Source organism: Camarhynchus parvulus, chromosome 13 (genome assembly GCF_901933205.1).
Source record: "Camarhynchus parvulus chromosome 13, STF_HiC, whole genome shotgun sequence".
Classification (NCBI taxonomy): domain Eukaryota; kingdom Metazoa; phylum Chordata; class Aves; order Passeriformes; family Thraupidae; genus Camarhynchus; species Camarhynchus parvulus.
The window spans coordinates 9,584,755-9,592,910 of NC_044583.1; positions in this window are offsets into that span (position 1 = coordinate 9,584,755).

Below are 8,156 nucleotides of genomic sequence, written 5' to 3' on the forward strand. Positions count from 1 at the left end.
CTCAGCCTTCAAGGGGTGCCCAGGGATGAAGCAAGAGGAGAGCAGCTGAAAGATGGGGAAATGAGGAGTGCTGAAATGATGGGAATAAAAACTTATCTGTCATTTTCTAAAGAAATCTTTTTAATATTTTTTAAGTATGATGAAAGGTGGAAGTGAAAGGAAGAAGGAAGTTGCTGGTGCTGAGGCAGAACAAAACTTCCCTGGGGAAGTGCTGGCCGAGGGGCAGAGAGCTCCCATGGGCCCAGCTGGGTGTGGCAGCCTGAGGGATGTCCCAGCCAAGGGCTGTGGTGTGATGGAGGAGCTGGATCCCCCCTGGGTACCCATCCCAGAGCTGCAGGAGTCCTCAGATAACAGCACTCAGGGAAGGGGAGAAGCAAAGCCCCATTCAGAAACTGCTGAGTGAGGGTTGGGACAGCCTTGGGATGAGCAGCATTTGGGATGGGCCTTCAGTGACAAACAGCCCTGGGTGTCCAGCACAGAGCCATACTGCACCAGGGGTTTGGTGTCTCAGTGTTGTCAGAGCATCTCCACATGAAGCCCAGCCTGTGTGAACGTCACCATGACCTGGAACCACGTCTGTGCTCCTGGGAACTCCCTTCAGGACTGGGGCAAGAACAGTAAACTGAGACCAAATAAGAGTCTTTTGGAGGAGAATTTTGCTTTCCCCTCTTTAAGAGTCAAGAGTGTTTTTCTATTGAAAATTCGCAGGGATGTCCAGCTGCCCTTGTTTATTTTTTAGAATAATGATTCCTTCATTTGCAGCAGTTCCAGTTAAGCAAAGTAATTAAATGCATGCAGAAAGCCATTTAGGAAAAGTACAGCTTTGAAATGCATGCTCTATGCCCCAAAATGATGCCAGCATGGCCAGGCTGCTGCTCATGGGTCACTCCTGTGCCAGAGGAACCCCAGTGCTCTCCAGGGTTGGAGCAGTGAACAGAAGGTGGTGCCTCTGAAGGGCTGGCAAAGCAAATGTTGACTGCAAAATGCTGTGTTTTGAGAAGCTTCATGATGTGGTTTTGCTCATTTACATCTTGAGATATGAACCAGAGGTGCTTTTCTTCTAGAGATTTTTTTTGCTCTCTGGCAGCCTTCTGGAAAGATATTTAAGGCAGGAGGAAAAGCAGCGCTGAGCTTTGTTCCAAGGAGGATCTCACATGCAGGGCTGTAGTGGAAAACACGTGTTCCTGCAGTGTCAGGGGGATCTGGGAGCTCTGTGTGCCTGGCTGAAGAGGGAGGTTTGGAGCTGACCTGCCCTGAGTGCTGTGGGGGAGCCAGGCTGGGAGGGCTGCAGGGTGGGCAAAGGCAGCTCCTGCCTCACTGTGGGAGCACTGGAAAGGAAAAGCCTTTGCCTGTGTCAAAGGCCAGGCAGAGGCTTGAGTGAAGCCAAGGCAGCTCAGCCAGATGTGCTGACCCCTGGAAGGGGTCACCTGGAGATGGGGGAAGCCACCCATAGGCTGTCACTGGAAAACTCTACTCCTGCTTTTGTGCTGTGGGGAAATTCTTCCTTCTACATGTGATTTATTGGAAAGTTAGCTGGTGTCCCAGGAGGGGCAAAGAGAAAAAACAATGCTGAAAGACAAGCTCAAAGGAGCAGTTGGGATCAGAGGCATTCAGGCAACTCTTGCTTTATTTTGTTTTTCTTTGGAGTCTTTTTTGGAGACACATTTGAGAGATTTTTCAGAAACCTTTCAGAAAAATATTTAGGAGGACTTTCTTTCCAACAGTGAATGATCCCTTACTGTTTTGTGGGATTTTTATGATCGCTTTGCAAAAGCTCAGCACTTTTCCTAGGAGAAGTCAGAGGGTAGCAGTGCCTGGTGAGCCACACACTGTGCCACGTGAAGGCATCTCCTGCTAAGGGAGAATATTCTAAGGATTTGTTTTCACCTCCTGGAAAGGAAGGTGAGAGGAAGGATTGGTTTGCTGGATGATGCCGTTCATGGTACTGAAAAGCCCTTTACACAATTGCCATGGGCTGACCCACGCATCTGTCCTGCTACACTTACCTTGACTTTTCTGCAGCTTTTCAGAGGGCTTATCTGCTTCTGGCTTTTAACCTGTCTGTTCTTTCTCTGTTCAGCATTTCCAAGGGAACTTCATCTGAATTTGGAAGTCACCCATTTCTTTCACATGCAGCTTGTGCATCAAGCCCTATTAGCTGGCAAATGCAAAACTCATTCTATTTTAATTGCTCCTTCTGGGAGAAGAATCAAGTTCTCCTGTTTGGAAAATAATTGTGCAGAAGATGAAGGCTGTCTCAGAGCATTTGTTAAATTTTGCAGAGCCAGGAGGATAAATTCCTGGATTTCGGGGTTTCTACCAGTGTTGCTGTGTAGTCTTCTAGCTTTCTACCTTTGTTTCAAAGTTTGCAATTGGGATAAATGACCTTTCTCAGGAACCTTTAGGGGGAGATCCCAGATAATCCCCAATACTATCTTTGTACATGTAGCACTTGGGAAATTACCAACCTCCACAAGGGAAGAGCCAGAGGATTGCTCTGAAGGAAGATGATAATGACCATGACAGCAGTCATGAATTTATAATTAAGGCTGGTTTTATAACAGTGACCTGAAGACTCATCCATTTGCTGTAAACTCTGGGCATACTAATCCCGTGCTCAGCACAAGTGTGTGCTCCTCTGCCAGTGTGTTTTGCCACCCCACACGCTCAGGTGGTGATGTGGCTTCCAGCAGGGAGCTGGCATCTCAGAGTTCAGGATGTGTGGCTGGACCAAGCCTGGCTACACCTGGTCCTCCTCATAGCCAGGCAACAGATCCTCACCCTTTTTATCACCCAGAACACAAATTTTCAGACAGAAATACTGACAGAAATACTGACAGAAATATTGACAGAAATATTGACAGGCTTGTCCCTGACGATGGTAGATCCATTGTGGCCTGCTGGGAGGTGTCCTTGCCCATGGCAGGGGGTTTGGAACCACATGATCTTTCAGGTCCTTTCCAACCCAACCCACTGTGTGACTCTGTGATTGCTGCCCTGGGAGCTGAGGGAGCTGATTTTGCAAGGGTGGCTCACGTGAATGGCAGGGACACACCCGCCGCTGCCCGCGGACGTGCGCTGGCACCACGGAGGGAACGAGGCAGCAAAAGTGGCTGGTTCCTTTCTGTAGCTCGTAACTAAAGAGCAGGAAAAGTGGAATAAACAAAGCCAAGCTGCAGGGTAGTCACGCAAGGCAAGGGGAACTGAGGAGCATCAGCAGAAAGTGCTCCAGGACGGCAGCATCTGGAGCACTCGGGGCTCAGGAAATGCTGCTCTTCAAGGAGCTCTGGTGCTGCTGTGTAGGACAGGAAACAGGCTGGGGCTGAGGCTGTGCCACTGCCTTTTATTTGCTCAGCACATTTTGCCTCTTTTTACGTAACACCAGCAAATGAGGAACATAAAGTCACTTCTCCCATAAAAGTTTTTTTAACTGCAGAATTACTTTATGGAGTTTCTTCTTCTGGGCTGCCTCTACCTTACATTCCTGAAATAAGCTAGGTAAACTGTAATTAAATTACCTGTGCTCTATAGTTTTCTGAAGCTACAGAGGCTTTGAGTTAAAGACCCAAAAGATGGGACAGTGAGCAGGATCAGTACCGAGCTGTGAGCCACAGTGGGATGGCCTGGAGCATCTCCTGTGCTGTGGAGCTCCTGGTGCAGACCTGGGAGATGCCCTCCACCAGGAGTGCAGACAGGGCAGGAGTGATGCTCATTCACACCTGACTGCCTGGGCTTGGCCAGGGGAAACTCTGCTTGCCACGAGGCCCCAGCTGGCCCTGGCTGTGTGACTGGGGTCACTGGGACACAGTGGAGAGGCTCTGGGCTGCCCTTTACACCCTGCTGTGGGTGTAGCAGCAGGGAGGTAACAGCCAGAGCAGAGGGGAAAGCAACTCACTGACACGTGTCCTTTCCTCTGAGTAATCTCCCCCTTGCTCAGCACCTTTGCAGTAAAAAGGGAGCTGCTCTTTCAGCTTAGTGGTTTCTGAGGGAACACCACTGTTTTTTGGTTTGCTGACTCCTCAGGGTGAGCTGGCTCACTGGGGAGCCACGTTCTCCCCCTGCCCAGCACAGAGCACTGGGGCAGCCAGGGTTAAAAGTGTGTCCATGCAGGGAGATGTGCATCAACTGCACAAAAAAACCTTTCTGAGACCAAGGAGACGTTGAGATACTTGGAGGCTTTATTTTGTTAAGGATCAGATCAGTTCAGATCATACTGGAGGCTATTTAAAAGAGATGAGAAGAAATTTGCCCTGGGAAGCCTCAAAGGGAGGTGGTGGCTGCCTGGGGGGCAGTAACCTGCCTTTGGTTCTGCAGAGCTGAATGCTTCAGAAAGCTGTGGACACCCCTGCCAGGGAAATCAAAGGCTTGTCTTCATCTGGGCTCTTCCTTCTGCCCTCCACCCTGATCTTTAGCTCATGTTAATGAAAACTGAGGGAAACTGAGGTTGGTGTAGCAGGGAGAGGATGACACCAGGTTGATACACCAGGGAGAGGATGACACCAGGGTGGTGTAGAGGGAAAGGATGGCACCAGGTTGGTGTGCCGCTCTGGGATGTCAGGAGCTGCCAGGCTGGGAGGGCTGCTTTGCTTGGAGAAGTTTCTGCACTGCACAACCTGGGGATGCCTGAGGGCACCGGGGGAGGGAGGCACAGTGAGCAGGGCTCAGAGTAGGTGGTCCCAGGCCTGCTGACCAAATGTTCCTCCTGAGCTACTACATTTGGACACCACAGGCAAGTGATTTCACTCTCCTGTTTGAAAACAGACCCCCTGAAGTCAGGCTGCTGGCTGCTAACACGCTCCTTGCAGAGCTCACAGCTCACCCAGCAGCAGCCCCTCTCCCGCCAGGGTCACCTCGGTGCTGCCTGGGGCTGGGGGGCTGCACAGCCCCATCACTCACTGCTTAATTGCAACCAGATTTCCCTAGAAATGTCTGCTGAAATATTTATAAATATTATAGCCAGCAGCTGCTGATGCCAAACAGGAAATTTTAAGCTGAACAAACTTTTCCACGTTTCTAAGTGGGGAAAGTAAACTGTAGCTAAGATCAGTATTAAAAAAAAAAAAAAAAAAAAAAAAAAAAAGAGTCTAAATAGCAACAGGCTTCCAGTGTTCCATATCCTGAGGGAAGTTCATGGTTTCTTGAAGTCTTGGTTCTTTCAGCCAGGCCATTTTCTATCTGCATATAAGCAGTGTATGTCTGCACAGTGATATAGGAGGTGGCTGTAAAGAAGAAAATTAGGTTATATCTCAACACAGACATGGTTAATGTAATTTCAAGGGGAAAAAAATGAATACACAATTTAAAATAAAATCAATAGGCCAGGGATCAGGCTGGTGGGGCCACCTGAGGGAATGGAGCCCTGTTTTATTTTGCACTTCATGTTTTGTGCTTTCCCCTCTTTCCCCCCTCTCAAGTTCTTTTCTAGGACTTTCTTATTCTTGCTCATTCAGAACTTGGTATTGGAACAATATTTTTGAGTACTAAAATGTGGAAAAAATGTAACACTAAATCTTCCTGGAATTAGCTATTTTAAACAACTTCTGCCATTCATGGATTTATTAAACACAACTTCAGGCTAAAAAGCATTATTGGGCTTTTAAAAACTGATTCATGTCATTTCCTAGTCAATGATATTGAAATAGAGATGGAATAAAGCAAAGACCCTCAGTGCACATATAAAATCTGAAAGTGTATTCTTTGAGCATCTTCAAAATGAGGTGCAGATCAAAACCTTTGAGTCTTTTGAAGAATAAATTATCAAAATAATTCAGTTGATACCATTCCCACAATTACCTCAATATAAAGATATTTTTCATCTCTTTTTTCTAATTAAATTCTGTTCACTGTAGTACCTTAGTGGAAAGAGAAGAGCTCTCTGATGCTGAGAATTTGTTTGTTTGGTTTTAACTTCTGGCTGTTGGTAGCAAATCCTTATCCACTTTCTCTTTGTGAGTTAATTTTCTTTGAAGCAGGTCAATGGTGCATGGTGAGCTGTAGAGTCCATAGACTGAATTGCATTGCACCCTCTGGGTGGGTTTTGATGAGCAGAATCCATCTTAAGAGGCAAAAGGTTGTCCAAGGAAATGAAGTTTTGAGAAATCTTGTGAATTTTAGAGACTAATGGTAGCAAGATCTCAGGAAGCTTTTATGGCAGTTTAAAGTGTGAGGTTCAGCAGGAAATTTATTCATAGCTTTTCTACTTGAATGGATCTGTTTTAATTCTGGGTGGGAAATAAAGCACCCAGGGGGCAGCCCTGGGAGCAGCTGAGTTTATTGTGAAACTGATAAAGGAGGGTCTCAGCCTGGTGTGGGATGAAGGGGAGTGATGCTGGTGAGCAGTCAGAGACACTGCAGGTGCTCAGAGTCCCTGCCAGCTCCCTTGGCAAGGTGGTGTGCCACACTGCCAGCTCACTATCCAGAAATTCATGGTGTGGGAAAACGGCAGGAGTTTCTGCTCCAAAATCCCACTTTCCTTTCAGCTTTTAGGTTGGGTGTCTCTTACTTGCTACCCAAGCACCCTGGGAGATGCACATGGGGCCAAAGGAAGGGCTCAGTCTCCACCCTTCCAGAGAGGTGGTACTGGCAGAAATCCTGTTCTCACCCCATGCAGGACAGAAAACTTCCCATTGCCATTACTTTTAAACCCTGTCACTCCAAATACTATGTAGAAAACAAAATGGAATTTTTCATCAGCAGGAGAAGTGGGGACCTTTGGATCTTATCCCCATTAATGTTCTCAGTCACAAGGTTTCTTAACAGGACACCTTGCTATTCTTTGTCACCACAGAGTCCATCCTCAAGCTCCCTTGAATGCTGCATCTCTCCCAGTGCACAGGTTTGCCAAGCTATAGTCTGTCATGCCTGAGTGACTTTTCCCTTAGGAATCGCTGGTCCTGCTGTAGAATGGATCCATCTTAGACCTTAAATCACCTGCAGCAGGGGCTTGACTTCTCCTCTCAAATCCTAGCTGAGTACACACACCACACACAGATTCCTCAGCAGCTCCCTGTGTGTGCAGCACCCTCCTGCCACACCTTTAAAGTGTCACTGGGTTTTCCTTTCCCTCCTCAACACGAGGGACCAGGCTCCCCAGGGCCAGGACGGGCATGGTGGAGCATGAGTCACGAGCTCTCCATGTTTTGGCTTTGGGAACAAGTTCCTGAGTCTAATTCAAAGCAGACAGTGCAAAAGAAATGTGGCTTTGAACCTCTGCAGATGTGTAGGCAGTCAGGAGGGGCATCTCTTAGCAAAGGAAAATGTTTTGTCTCTTTCCTAGTTAATACTTAACCAGGAATTAAGCGGGAGTTAAGCATTAGGAGCCCCCAAAGAAACCAGGAGCACTCAGTGTCACCCAGCGAGGCTTGAAAAAGCAGTTAAGGCATTTCCCTGCTCTTTGGTAAGTTGTCCCTGAGCTCTTTGATGCACTGCTACAGATCTAACAGTGTCAGTCTGGGCACTCACCTGCTGCTCTTCCACACCTACCTTCCCTCCAGGTATGGCTTTCCATAATCCTGCCCAATGGCTTTGCCCAAGGGCTGCTCAAAGCCTTGATGTGGATCTGGCACACAAAACCAAGGAAACTCAGACCTGAGCTTAGCTCTGAGCTGTTGGGCATCAGCACTGCTGGAACAGCCCCAGCCCTTGCCTGTGACTTGTGACTCTTGTCTGCTGTCCTGTGACTCCTGCTCAGGCTCTCCATGGTCAGTGTCTTCCTGTGGCCACAGGGATTCAGCAGCATCCCAAACACACAGATACAAGACAAAGCAACTGAACTGTGGTCAAATGCTATGGCTGTGACAAGGAGCTCGATTTACAATTCCAGTTTGGAAAGACCAGCAATTAAATCCATTTTCTGCATAACTGATGAGAAAACTCTGGCTACCTACCACTAAGCTCTAAATAAGAACCTGGCTTAGAAAGAACTTTACCCTTCCCAGGACAGGGTGCTCTGTGGCTTTGGGCTGTAGTTACTTCTCAGTGTGTGCCCATTAGCTTGGATGGGCATTACCTGATTCCTGATTACCTGATTCCTACCCATTTTTTCTAATTCTGTTTTAACAGAAATAAGCACAAAGGTTCTATTCTGCCATTCCTCTCCCAGACTCCATGGATTCCTAGGGAATGGCAGGACCAGAGCAATGTCAAGAGTCTGTTTG